Source organism: Lepus europaeus, unplaced genomic scaffold (genome assembly GCF_033115175.1).
Source record: "Lepus europaeus isolate LE1 unplaced genomic scaffold, mLepTim1.pri SCAFFOLD_96, whole genome shotgun sequence".
Classification (NCBI taxonomy): Eukaryota; Metazoa; Chordata; class Mammalia; order Lagomorpha; family Leporidae; genus Lepus; species Lepus europaeus.
Genome location: NW_026909620.1, coordinates 503196 through 518665, shown reverse-complemented (window position 1 = coordinate 518665; position 15470 = coordinate 503196). Strand labels below are relative to the sequence as shown.

At 37.5% G+C, this 15470-nt stretch overlaps 1 pseudogene; it reads left to right on the top strand.

Annotated features, from left to right (window-relative positions):
- Positions 1–14502: 14502 nt before the first annotated feature.
- Positions 14503–14667, top strand: LOC133755746 (U2 spliceosomal RNA; annotated as a pseudogene).
- The last annotated feature ends 803 nt before the right edge of the window (positions 14668–15470 follow it).

The following is a 15470-nucleotide window of genomic DNA, read 5'->3' as shown; positions in this document are numbered from 1 at the left end:
TTTTGGAGAAAAGCAAAGTCTTTTCATTAGGCAATTGCATAAAATGTCATCTATACAAACAGAAATATCATGTTTGTTTGCCGCAGATCCTCTAGCTTACTCCCTGGACAATACAAATATGTAGAGCTGGTGTCTCCATGTGGAACCAATTAGTGTTTCCAAGCTCAAAATAAAATGTTCCCCGAAAAAAAAAACATTCAAAACAATAAAGTCCATTGATAATATCCATAAATAGAAACACAGAGGCTGTAGCAATATCTGGGATTGAGTTAGCGAAAACAAAACCGGATATTTCCGGTTTCATCCAGTCATATCCTGCCAAACTGGTGTGGAATTCATATGCAATGGACCGAGAAAATCACAGTAAAAATGGTTTTGGAGAAAAGCAAAGTATTTTCGTTAGGAAAGTGCATAAAAAATCATCTATACAAACAGATATATCATATTTGTTTGCCGCAGTTCCTCGAACTCTCTCCCTAGAAAATAAGAATGTGTAGAGCTGGTGTTCCTATGATGAACCAATTAGTGTTTCCAAGCACAAAATTAAATGTTCCCTGATAAAAAACATTCAAAACAATAAAGTGCGTGGATAATATCAGGAAAACACAAACCAGAGGCTGTAGCAATATCTGGGATTGAGTTAGCCAAAACGAAACCACATATTTCTGGTTTCATCCATTCATATCCGGACAAAGTGGTGTGGAATTCGTATGCAACGGACCAAGAAAATCACAGTAAAAATGGTTTTGGAGAAAAGCAAAGTCTTTTCGTTAGGCAATTGCTTAAAATGTCATCTAGACAAACAGAAATATCAGGTTGTTTGTATGCCGCAGTTCCTCGAGCTTTCTCCCTAGAAAATATGAATGCGTAGAGCTGGTGTCTCCATGTGGAACCAATTAGTGTTTCCAAGCACAATATTAAATGTTCCCTGATAAAAAAAAATCCAAAATAAGAAAGTCTGTGGATAATATTAAGAATACAAAACACAGAGGCTGTAGCAATATTTAGGATTGAGTTAGCAAAAAAAAACTGGATATTTCCTGTTTCATCCAGTCATATCCGGACAAACTGGTGTGGAATTCGTATGCAATGGACCGAGAAAATCACAACAAAAATGGTTTTGGAGAAAAGCAAAGTCTTTTCGTTAGGCAAGTGCATAAAATGCCATCTATACAAACAGAAATATCATTTTTGTTTGTCGCAGTTCCTCTAGCTTTCTCCCTAGAAAATAAGAATGTGTAGAGCTGGTTTTCCTATGATGAACTAATTAGTGTTTCCAACCCCATAATTAAATTTTCCCTGATAAAAAACATTCAAAACAATAAAGTGCGTGGATAATATCAGGAAAACACAAACCCAGAGTCTGTAGCAATATCTTGGATTGAGTTAGCCAAAAGGAAACCGCATATTTCTGGTTTTATCCAGTCTTATCCGGACAAAGTGGTGTGGAATTCGTATGCAATGGACCGAGAAAATCACAGTAAAAATGGTTTTGGAGAAAAGCAAAGTCTTTTAATTAGGCAAGTGCATAAAATGTCATCTATACAAACAGAAATATCATGTTTGCTTGCCGCAGTTCCTCTAGCCTCGTCCCTAGAAAATACGAGTATGTAGAGCTGCTGTCTCTATGTGGAACCAATTATTGTATACAAGCTCAAAATAAAATGTTCCCCGATAAAATACATTCAAAACAATAAAATCCATGGATAATATCTGGAAAACACATACATAGGGGCTGTAGCCATATCTAGGGTTTGTTAGCCAAAACAAAACCGGATATTTCCGGTTTCATCCAGACATATTCGGACATAGTGGTGTGGAATTCGTATGCAATGGACCGAGAAAATCACAGTAAAAATGGTTTTGGAGAAAAGTAAAGTCTTTTCATTGGGCAAGTGCATAAAATGTCATCTATACAAACAGAAATATCATGTTTTTTTGCTGCAGTTCCTCTTGCTTTCTCCCTAGAAAATAGGAATGTGTAGAGCTGGTGTCTCCATGTGGAAATAATTAGTGTTTCCCAGCACAAAATTAAATGTTCCTTGATAAAAAAAAATTCAAACCAATGAAGTCCGTGGATAATATCAGGAAAACACAAACACAGAGGCTGTAGAAATATCTGGGGTTTAGTTAGCCAAAACAAAACCAGATATTTCGGGTTTCTTCCAGTCATATCCGGGCAAAGTGGTTTTGAATTCATAAGCAATGGACCGAGAAAATCACAGTACAAATGGTTTTGTAGAAAAGCCAAGTCGTTTCATTATGCAAGTGCATAAAATCTCATCTATACAAACAGAAATATCATGTTTGTTTGTCACAGTTCCTCTAGCTTTCTCCTTAGAAAGTATGAATGTGTAGAGCTTGTGTCTCCATGTGGAACCAATTAGTGATTAAAAGTACAAAATGAAATGTTCCCTGATAAAAAAACATTCAAAACAATAAAGTCCATCGATAATATACATAAAACACAAACACAGAGGCTTTCACAATATTTCGGATTGAGTTAGCCAAAACACATACGGATATTTCTGGTTTCATCCAGTCATATCCGGACAAACTGGTGTGGAATTCGTATGCAATGGACCGAGAAAATCACAGTAAAAATGGTTTTGGAGAAAAGCAAAGTCTTTTTGTTAGGCAATTGCTTTAAATTTCATCTATACAAACAGAAATATCATGTTTGTTTGCCGCAGTTCATCCAGCTTTCTCCCTAGAAAATAGGAATGTGTAGAGCTGGTGTCTCCCCGTGGAACCAATTAGTGTTTCCAAGCACAAAATTAAATGTTCCCTGATAAAAAACATTCAAGCCAATAAAGTCTGTGGATAATATCAGGAAAACACAAACACAGAGGCTGTAGCAATATCTGGGGTTTAGTTAGCCAAAACTAAACTGGATATTTCCTGTTTCATCCAGTCATATCCAGACAAACTGGTGTGGAATGCGTATGTAATGGAATGAGAAAATTAGAGTAAAAATGGATTGGAGAAAAGCAAAGTCTTTTTGTTAGGCAAGTGCATAAAATGTCATCTATACAAACAGAAATATCATGTTTGTTTGCCGCAGTTCCTCTAGCTTTCTCCCTAGAAAATAGGAATGTGTAGAGCTGGTGTCTCCATGTGGAACAAATTAGTGTTTCCAAGTACAAAATTAAATGTTCCCTGATAAAAAAACATCCAAAATAAGAAAGTCCGTGGATAATATTAAGAATACACAAACACAAAGTCTGTAGCAATATCTGGGATTGAGTTAGCCAAAAAAAACCCGGATATTTCCTGTTTCATCCAGTCATATCCAGACAAACTGGTGTGGAATTCGTATGCAATGGACCGAAAAAATCACAGCAAAAATGGTTTTGGAGAAAAGCAAAGTGTTTTTGTTAGGAAAGTGCATAAAATGTCATCTATACCAACAGAAATATAATGTTTGTTTGCCCTAGTTCCTCTAGTTTTTTCCCTATAAAATATGAATGTGTCGAGCTGGTGTCCCCATGAAGAACCAATTAGTGTTTCTACGGTACAAAATTAAATGTTCCCTGATAAAAATATTCAAAACAATAAAGTCCATCGATAATATCCAGAAAACACAACACAGAATTTTTCACAATATTTCGGATTGAGTTAGCCAAAAGAGAACCGGATGTTTCCGGTTTTATCCAGTCATACCCAGACAAACTGGTGTGGAATTCATATGCAATGGACCGAGAAAATCACAGTAAAAATGGTTTTGGAGAAAAGCAAAGTCTTTTCGTTAGGCAAGTGCATAAAATGTCATCTATACAAACAGAAATATCATGTTAGTTTGCCGCAGTTTCTCTAGCTTTCACCCTAGAAAATAGGAATGTGTAGAGCTGGTGTCTCCATGTGGAACCAATTAGTTTTTGCAATCACAAAATTAAATGTTCCCTGATAAAAAATATTCAAAACTATACAGTCCATCGATAACATCCAGAAAACACAAACACAGAGGCTTTCACAATATTTCCATTGAGTTAGCCAAAACACAACCGGATATTTCTGGTTTCATCCAGTCATATAGCTTGTGTCTCTATGTGGCAACAATTAGTGTTTCCAAGGAAAAATTAAATGTTCCCTGATGAAAAAACATTCAAAACAATAAAATCCGTGGATAATATCCAGAAAACACAAACACAGAGGCTGTAGCAATATCTGGGATTGAGTTACCCACAAAAAACCCGGATATTTCTTGTTTCATCCAGTCATATCCGGAGAAACAGGTGTGGAATTCATATGCAATCGATCGAGAAAATTACAGTAAAAATGGTTTCGGAGAAAAGCAAAGTGTTTTTGTTAGGCAAGTGCATAAAATGTCATCTATACAAACAGAAATATCATGTGTGTTTGCCGCAGTTCCTCTAGGTTTCTCCATAGAAAATACGAATGTGTAGAGCTGGTGTCTCCATGTGGAACCAATTACTGTATCCAAGCTCAAAATTATATGTTCCGTTATAAAAAACATTCAAAACAAAAGTCCATCGATAATATCCAGAAAACACAAACACAGAGGCTTTCACAATATTTCAGATTGAGTTAGCCAAAACAAAAGAGTATATTTCTGTATTCTTCCAGTCATATCCGGACAAAGTTGTGTGGAATTCGTATGCAATGGAACAAGAAAATCACAGTAAAAATGGTTTTGAAGAAAAGCAAAGTCTTTTCCTTAGGCAAGTGCATAAAATGTCATCGATACTAGCAGAAATATCATGTTTGTTGGGCATATTTCCTCTAGCTTTCTCACCTGAAAATACGAATGTGTAGAGCTTGCGTCTGCATGTGGAACCAATTACTGTATCCAAGCGCAAAATAAAATGTTCCCCGATAAAAAAACATTCAAAACAATAAAGTCCATTAATAATATGCAGAAAAAACAAACACAGAGGCTGTAGCAATATCTGGAATTGAGTTAGCCAAAAATAAACCGTGTATTTCTGTTTTCATCCAGTCATATCCAGACAAACTTGTGTGGAATTCGTATGCAATGGACCGAGAAAATCAAAATAAAATGTTTTTTGAGAAAAACAAAGTCTTTTCGTTAGGCAAGTGCATAAAATGTCATCGATACTAACAGAAATATCATGTTTCTTTGCCGCAGTTCCTCTAGCTTTCTCCCTAGAAAATACGAATGTGTAGAGCTGGTGTCCCCATGATGAACCAATTAGTGTCTCTACAGTCCTAAAATAAATGTTCCCTGATAAAAACATTCAAAACAATAAAGTCCATTAATAATATGCAGAAAAAACAAACAAGAGGCTGTAGCAATATCTGGGATTGAGTTAGCCAAAACACAACTGGATATTTCTGTTTGAATCCAGTCATGTCCGTACAAACTGGACTGGAATTCGTATACAATGGAACGAGAAAATCACAGAAAAATTGCTTTTGGAGAAAAGTGAAATCTTTTCGTTAGGCACGTGCATAAAATGTCATCTATACAAACAGAAACATCATGTTTGTTTGCCGCAGTTCCTCTAGCTTTCTCCCTAAAAATAAGCATGTTTAGAGCTGGTGTTCCCATGATGAACCAATTAGTGTTTCTACGGTACAAAATGAAATGTTCCCTGATAAAAAACATTCAAAACAATAAAGTGCGTGGATAATATCAGGAAAACACAAACACAGAGGCTGTAACAATATTTCAGATTGAGTTAGCCAAAGCACAACTGGATATTTCTGGTTTCATCCAGCGATATCCCGACAAAGTTGTTTGCGATTCGTATGCAATGGACCGAGATAATCAGAGTAAAAATGGTTTTGGAGAAAAGCAAAGTCTTTTCATTAGGCAATTGCATAAAATGTCATCTATACAAACAGAAATATCATGTTTGTTTGCCGCAGATCCTCTAGCTTACTCCCTGGACAATACAAATATGTAGAGCTGGTGTCTCCATGTGGAACCAATTAGTGTTTCCAAGCTCAAAATAAAATGTTCCCCGAAAAAAAAAACATTCAAAACAATAAAGTCCATTGATAATATCCATAAATAGAAACACAGAGGCTGTAGCAATATCTGGGATTGAGTTAGCGAAAACAAAACCGGATATTTCCGGTTTCATCCAGTCATATCCTGCCAAACTGGTGTGGAATTCATATGCAATGGACCGAGAAAATCACAGTAAAAATGGTTTTGGAGAAAAGCAAAGTATTTTCGTTAGGAAAGTGCATAAAAAATCATCTATACAAACAGATATATCATATTTGTTTGCCGCAGTTCCTCGAACTCTCTCCCTAGAAAATAAGAATGTGTAGAGCTGGTGTTCCTATGATGAACCAATTAGTGTTTCCAAGCACAAAATTAAATGTTCCCTGATAAAAAACATTCAAAACAATAAAGTGCGTGGATAATATCAGGAAAACACAAACCAGAGGCTGTAGCAATATCTGGGATTGAGTTAGCCAAAACGAAACCACATATTTCTGGTTTCATCCATTCATATCCGGACAAAGTGGTGTGGAATTCGTATGCAACGGACCAAGAAAATCACAGTAAAAATGGTTTTGGAGAAAAGCAAAGTCTTTTCGTTAGGCAATTGCTTAAAATGTCATCTAGACAAACAGAAATATCAGGTTGTTTGTATGCCGCAGTTCCTCGAGCTTTCTCCCTAGAAAATATGAATGCGTAGAGCTGGTGTCTCCATGTGGAACCAATTAGTGTTTCCAAGCACAATATTAAATGTTCCCTGATAAAAAAAAATCCAAAATAAGAAAGTCTGTGGATAATATTAAGAATACAAAACACAGAGGCTGTAGCAATATTTAGGATTGAGTTAGCAAAAAAAAACTGGATATTTCCTGTTTCATCCAGTCATATCCGGACAAACTGGTGTGGAATTCGTATGCAATGGACCGAGAAAATCACAACAAAAATGGTTTTGGAGAAAAGCAAAGTCTTTTCGTTAGGCAAGTGCATAAAATGCCATCTATACAAACAGAAATATCATTTTTGTTTGTCGCAGTTCCTCTAGCTTTCTCCCTAGAAAATAAGAATGTGTAGAGCTGGTTTTCCTATGATGAACTAATTAGTGTTTCCAACCCCATAATTAAATTTTCCCTGATAAAAAACATTCAAAACAATAAAGTGCGTGGATAATATCAGGAAAACACAAACCCAGAGTCTGTAGCAATATCTTGGATTGAGTTAGCCAAAAGGAAACCGCATATTTCTGGTTTTATCCAGTCTTATCCGGACAAAGTGGTGTGGAATTCGTATGCAATGGACCGAGAAAATCACAGTAAAAATGGTTTTGGAGAAAAGCAAAGTCTTTTAATTAGGCAAGTGCATAAAATGTCATCTATACAAACAGAAATATCATGTTTGCTTGCCGCAGTTCCTCTAGCCTCGTCCCTAGAAAATACGAGTATGTAGAGCTGCTGTCTCTATGTGGAACCAATTATTGTATACAAGCTCAAAATAAAATGTTCCCCGATAAAATACATTCAAAACAATAAAATCCATGGATAATATCTGGAAAACACATACATAGGGGCTGTAGCCATATCTAGGGTTTGTTAGCCAAAACAAAACCGGATATTTCCGGTTTCATCCAGACATATTCGGACATAGTGGTGTGGAATTCGTATGCAATGGACCGAGAAAATCACAGTAAAAATGGTTTTGGAGAAAAGTAAAGTCTTTTCATTGGGCAAGTGCATAAAATGTCATCTATACAAACAGAAATATCATGTTTTTTTGCTGCAGTTCCTCTTGCTTTCTCCCTAGAAAATAGGAATGTGTAGAGCTGGTGTCTCCATGTGGAAATAATTAGTGTTTCCCAGCACAAAATTAAATGTTCCTTGATAAAAAAAAATTCAAACCAATGAAGTCCGTGGATAATATCAGGAAAACACAAACACAGAGGCTGTAGAAATATCTGGGGTTTAGTTAGCCAAAACAAAACCAGATATTTCGGGTTTCTTCCAGTCATATCCGGGCAAAGTGGTTTTGAATTCATAAGCAATGGACCGAGAAAATCACAGTACAAATGGTTTTGTAGAAAAGCCAAGTCGTTTCATTATGCAAGTGCATAAAATCTCATCTATACAAACAGAAATATCATGTTTGTTTGTCACAGTTCCTCTAGCTTTCTCCTTAGAAAGTATGAATGTGTAGAGCTTGTGTCTCCATGTGGAACCAATTAGTGATTAAAAGTACAAAATGAAATGTTCCCTGATAAAAAAACATTCAAAACAATAAAGTCCATCGATAATATACATAAAACACAAACACAGAGGCTTTCACAATATTTCGGATTGAGTTAGCCAAAACACATACGGATATTTCTGGTTTCATCCAGTCATATCCGGACAAACTGGTGTGGAATTCGTATGCAATGGACCGAGAAAATCACAGTAAAAATGGTTTTGGAGAAAAGCAAAGTCTTTTTGTTAGGCAATTGCTTTAAATTTCATCTATACAAACAGAAATATCATGTTTGTTTGCCGCAGTTCATCCAGCTTTCTCCCTAGAAAATAGGAATGTGTAGAGCTGGTGTCTCCCCGTGGAACCAATTAGTGTTTCCAAGCACAAAATTAAATGTTCCCTGATAAAAAACATTCAAGCCAATAAAGTCTGTGGATAATATCAGGAAAACACAAACACAGAGGCTGTAGCAATATCTGGGGTTTAGTTAGCCAAAACTAAACTGGATATTTCCTGTTTCATCCAGTCATATCCAGACAAACTGGTGTGGAATGCGTATGTAATGGAATGAGAAAATTAGAGTAAAAATGGATTGGAGAAAAGCAAAGTCTTTTTGTTAGGCAAGTGCATAAAATGTCATCTATACAAACAGAAATATCATGTTTGTTTGCCGCAGTTCCTCTAGCTTTCTCCCTAGAAAATAGGAATGTGTAGAGCTGGTGTCTCCATGTGGAACAAATTAGTGTTTCCAAGTACAAAATTAAATGTTCCCTGATAAAAAAACATCCAAAATAAGAAAGTCCGTGGATAATATTAAGAATACACAAACACAAAGTCTGTAGCAATATCTGGGATTGAGTTAGCCAAAAAAAACCCGGATATTTCCTGTTTCATCCAGTCATATCCAGACAAACTGGTGTGGAATTCGTATGCAATGGACCGAAAAAATCACAGCAAAAATGGTTTTGGAGAAAAGCAAAGTGTTTTTGTTAGGAAAGTGCATAAAATGTCATCTATACCAACAGAAATATAATGTTTGTTTGCCCTAGTTCCTCTAGTTTTTTCCCTATAAAATATGAATGTGTCGAGCTGGTGTCCCCATGAAGAACCAATTAGTGTTTCTACGGTACAAAATTAAATGTTCCCTGATAAAAATATTCAAAACAATAAAGTCCATCGATAATATCCAGAAAACACAACACAGAATTTTTCACAATATTTCGGATTGAGTTAGCCAAAAGAGAACCGGATGTTTCCGGTTTTATCCAGTCATACCCAGACAAACTGGTGTGGAATTCATATGCAATGGACCGAGAAAATCACAGTAAAAATGGTTTTGGAGAAAAGCAAAGTCTTTTCGTTAGGCAAGTGCATAAAATGTCATCTATACAAACAGAAATATCATGTTAGTTTGCCGCAGTTTCTCTAGCTTTCACCCTAGAAAATAGGAATGTGTAGAGCTGGTGTCTCCATGTGGAACCAATTAGTTTTTGCAATCACAAAATTAAATGTTCCCTGATAAAAAATATTCAAAACTATACAGTCCATCGATAACATCCAGAAAACACAAACACAGAGGCTTTCACAATATTTCCATTGAGTTAGCCAAAACACAACCGGATATTTCTGGTTTCATCCAGTCATATAGCTTGTGTCTCTATGTGGCAACAATTAGTGTTTCCAAGGAAAAATTAAATGTTCCCTGATGAAAAAACATTCAAAACAATAAAATCCGTGGATAATATCCAGAAAACACAAACACAGAGGCTGTAGCAATATCTGGGATTGAGTTACCCACAAAAAACCCGGATATTTCTTGTTTCATCCAGTCATATCCGGAGAAACAGGTGTGGAATTCATATGCAATCGATCGAGAAAATTACAGTAAAAATGGTTTCGGAGAAAAGCAAAGTGTTTTTGTTAGGCAAGTGCATAAAATGTCATCTATACAAACAGAAATATCATGTGTGTTTGCCGCAGTTCCTCTAGGTTTCTCCATAGAAAATACGAATGTGTAGAGCTGGTGTCTGCATGTGGACCCAATTAGTGTTTCTAAGCACAAAATTAAATATTCCCTGATAAAAATATTCAAAACAATATAGTCCATCGGTAATATCAGGAAAACACAAACACAGAGGCTGTAGCAATATTTCAGATTTACTTAGCCAAAACACAACCAGATTTTTCTGCTTTCATCCAGTCAGATCCGGACAAACTCGTGTGGAATTCGTATGCAATGGACCGAGAAAATCACAGTAAAAATGGTTTTGGAGAAAAGCAAATTCTTTTCGTTAGGCAAGTGCATAAAATGTGATCGATACTGACAGAAATATCATGTTTCTTTGCCAAGTTCCACTAGCTTTCTCCCTAGAAAATACGAATGTGTAGAACGGGTGTCTCCATGTGGAACCAATTAGTGTTTCCAAGCACAAAATTTAATGTTCCCTGATAAAAAATATTCAAACCAATAAAGTCCGTGGATAATATCAGGAATACACAAACACAGAGGCTGTAGCAATATCTGGGGTTTAGTTAGCTAAAACTAAACTGGATATTTCTGGTTTCATCCAGTCATATCCTGACAAACTGGTGTGGAATTCGTTTGCAATGGACCGAAAAAATCACAGTACAAATGGTTTTGGAGAAAAGCAAAGTGTTTTTGTTAAGAAAATGCATAAAATGTCATCTATACCAACAGAAATATAATGTTTGTTTGCCGTAGTTCCTCTAGCTTTCTCCCTAGAAAACACGAATGTGTATAGCTTGTGTCTCCATGTGGAACCAATTAGTGTTTCCAAGCACAAAATTACATGTTCCCTGGAGAGTGGCAAGATGGCGGAATAGGAAAGGAGCACATTGGTAGTTCGGCAAGACAGAGGTTCATAAAAGTGGAGATACTGCAGGGTCATTGAATAGTAGGCGAAGAGACAGCAGAGGAAACAATTCTGGAAATAGTGATTCATAGTGGACCTGCGTGGAGAGCGTGGGAGTCCAAGTTCGGGACACCAGCGGCAGACTCAACACACCAGCGCTGGAACGTGAGGTGAGCCGAACCTTAATAGCCTGAGAAACTTGCGGGTAAGTGGAAAGAGGAGACTAGAGGGAATGAGGCTTGAAACTCCGTGGGGGAAAGTTCACCAGGCTAACTAGAAGAGAGAGAGGAAAAAAAAGTGACCGATACGGACACGAGTTTCTCTCTCTCCCCTCACCTCTCAAAGGCTAGCAAGACAAAGAGCAGGAGCCATTTTGGACATACATCATAAGCAGGGCGACCTCAGGTCTGCAGTGGCCCCGAGCCTAGCAGAAAAACCTGACTCTTGGGGGAGGGGTGAAATAACAGGTGATTAGCATCTAACTTGGCAACCAAGTGGGAGACTGCAGGAGAATTGGAGCCCACACCGAGGGCAGCAGAGATTCCCTGTGTGGTCCTTGGGAAAGAGCTTCTGATCTCTGGCTCCTACCTCCAATTACGTTCAGCTGTGTGGAATTACTTCCCTTTTGAATCAAAAAAAAAGAGATTTACCACGCCTAACCTGGGAGTGTCATCTTTGACACACCCTCAACCCTGAGGAATCAAACACAGCTCTCAGGCCACACTCATCTCAAACCTCTAAGGCTCCACCGAAAGCAGACAGTCCACTTAATATAGAGCCATAGTGTAACAAGAAAAAACACCACAGTGAAGAAAGCAAATATCTCCAACATGCCAAACAACAAACCAAACACCAAACTAACAAGAACAAAGAAGACACTATGACGCCCCCAAATGAACAAGACACCCCAATTCAAGATTATGCAGATGATGATATAGAAGAAATGCAAGAAGCAGATCTCAAAAAATTGATAAGAACATTAAGAAGTTCTCAAAAACAAATTATTGAACTACAGAAATCTTTAATGGACAAGATAGAAAATCTCTCTCGTGAAAATGAAATATTAAGGAGGAATCAAAATGAAATGAAACAACTAGTAGAACAAGAAACTGTGATAGTGGCGAGAAATCATAATGAAATGAAGAATTCAATAGATCAAATGACAAATACATTAGAGAGCCTTAATAACAGAATGGGCGAAGCAGAAGAGAGAATATCAGACTTAGAAGACAGAGAACAGGAGAGGGAACAGGCAAATCAAAGAAAAGAAGAAATTAGAAATCTAAAAAATATTGTCAGCAATCTACAGGATACTATTAAAAAACCTAACATTCGGGTTCTAGGAGTTCCTGAAGGCATGGAGAGGGAGAAAGGAATAGAAGGCATTGGACCTTCTGGCAAATGTTTTCTTAAGTTGTTATCTAATGGATGAAACGGTTTGCTAAGTATTCATGTAATATTGCTATTGTTAGCAACTGGTCTAGGACATGCTCCCTCAATTCTCTATTCTAAGCCCAACTTGTTCTTTCATTTCTCTATTCTCTTCAAGGTAGGAAACTAATTCTATTAGGAAGGAATCTGTAGGACGCACAATTTAATCTTTAGACCTTATAAAAGAGATGGCTAACATTTTTCTGTAATAGCATAGCCAAAATAAGAACTTAAATAATCTCATAGCTAGATTCACTTCTCCATCAGCGAAGTATACAGTAAGTACAAAAAACCTCCCTTTCAGACCAAAGGGAAAGAAAGTTTTTAAGTGAGAATATAATTTTCCTCATGGGCATTGTCTACCTTAGAAAAACTACTACAGAACATGCCTGTGACTATAGACTTGTAGTTCAGGCCACCGAAGATTAGAGATGGGACATGGGCACTCCCTTGACTTGCATCCTCTGGTCTGCTTGAACACAAACCAGGAGGAAAAGAAAGCTAGGCATCAGAAGCAATGGGTGGCAGGCCTATTAATGGCTGATCTGTACACTGATCTGCCCTCAAGGAGACCCAACAGGCAAGTCCACTGCAGTGGCTTTCAATGTGGTAGGCCTGGGCTTCAGCAGAAGTCAGCTTGTGAAGAGCCCTGGCAGCTCTGCCAAGAGTTGGATCACTGGAAATGGACCTGCCCTGGAGTCGAAGCATTCCCAGGTCAGAGCCACAGATCTTATTGGCTCTAAGCTGAAAAGCCCTTCACTCAGCCCAACTTCCAAAATGACCACTGTAGCTGAGGGGACGGCCAAGTAGAGTCAGCAACATTGCAGGCAGAACTGTAAATTTCTTGTTAGAGTTGCGACCTGCCTTTACCTGGCCAGCTCTCTCCCAGGCCAGCCAAGTAATGAAAGTCAACAGAGTGCCTTCCCCTAGGAGGTTCACACCTCCCTTATGATATACCCCATGTGAAGAGATAGATAGGTCTGGGCCTCTTAACTTACAAGGCCTAAAGCCCACCAGATTATAATCAAGCCCCTTCTGTCAGGTTCTATTTGCCTCTCAATCAGAAAACTTAATTGTAGCTTAGACAGCACCTTTCTTAGCTCCTCTAATAAAGACTCTGTCCTTTGTTCTAGACCCTGACTAGCGCACTTGGGCCTCATTCCTTTGTAATCATAACCTCTACTCGACCACCAATGGCTCTACTCCCAACCTGTGTGTACTGATGGTCATCTTCCCCACTTAATGCTGTAGAATTGTTCAAACCTGGTAAATGCCACTCTTAGGATCATTGGTTACTATCCTCACTCTGTCTTTTATGACCTTGTCTAAATATGATCAGAGTCGGCAAACTTGGAAGGCTTCCATAGCCTTGGCAACTCATGACGACAGCCTAGGGTGGTTACTGGCGCCATAAACTAGAGTGTCAATTTGTTGGGTCAACATCAGGAGTCACTGTGCACTTGCTCCTCATGTGGGATCTCTGTCCTTAATGTACTGTACATTTTGATTTAATGCTATAAATAGTACGCAAACAGTATGTTTCACTTTGTGTTTCTATGTGGGTGCAAACTGTTGAAATCTTTATACTAAATTGATCTTCTGTATATAAAGAGAATTGAAAATGAATCTTGATGTGAATGGAAGGGGAGAGGGAGCGGGAGAGGGGAGGGTGGCGGGCGGTAGGGAAGTTATGGGAGGGGGCAGCCATTGCAATCCATAACCTGTACACTGGAAATTTATATTCATTAAATAAAAGTAAAAAAAATTAAATGTTCCATGATAAAAAACATTCAAAACAATAAAGTCCATGGATAATATCAGGAAAACACAAACACAGAGGCTATCACAATATTTGGGATTGAGTTAGCCAAAACACAACCGTATATATCTGGTTTCATCCAGTCAAATCCGGAGAAAGTGGTGTGGAATTCATATGCAATGGACCGAGAAAATCACAGTAAAAATGGTTTTGGAGAAAAGCAAAGTCTTTTCATTAGTCAAGTGCATAAAACGTCATCTATACAAACAGAAATATCATGTTTGATCGCTTCTCGGCCTTTTGACTAAGATCAAGTGTAGTATCTGTTCTTATCAGAAATATCATGTTTGTTTGCCACAGTTCCTCTAGGTTTCTCCCTAGAAAATATGAATATCTAGAGCTGGTGTTCCCATGAGAAACCAACAAGTGCTTCTATGGAACAAAATTAAACGATCACTGATAAAAACATTCAAAACAATAAGGTCCATGTATAATATCAGGAATACACAAACACAGAGGCTGTAGCAATATCTGGGATTGAGTAAGCCAAAACAAAACCGGATATTTCTGGTTTCATCCAGTCATATCCGGACAAACTGGTGTGGAATTCGTATGCAATGAACCAAAAAAATCACAGTAAAAATGGTTTTGGAGAAAAGGAAAGTCTTTTCGTTAGGCAAGTGCATAAAATGTCATCTATACAAACAGAAATACCATGTTTGTTTGCCACAGTTCCTCTAGCTTTCTCCCTAGAAAATACGAATATGTAGAGCTGGTGTTCCCATGAGAAACCAACTAGTGTTTCTACAGTACAAAGTTAAATGTTCCCTGATAAAAAAAGCATTCAAAACAATAAACTCCATCGATAATATCTAGAAACCACAAACACAGAAACTTTCGCAATATTTCGCATTGAGTTACCCAAAACACAACCATACATATTTGGTTCCATCCAGTCAAATCCGGACAAAGTTGTGTGGAATTCATTTGCAATGGACCGAGAAAATCACAGTACAAATGGTTTTGGAGAAAAGCAAGGTCTTTTCATTAGGCAAGTGCATAAAATGTCATCGATACAAACAGAAATATCATGTTTGTTTGCCGCAGTTCCTCTAGCTTTCTCCCTAGAAAATACGAATACCTAGAGCTGGTGTCTCCATGTGGAACCAGTTACTGTATCCAAGCTCAAAATAAAATGTTCCCCGATAATAAACATTCAAAACAATAAAGCCCATGGATAATATCAGGAATA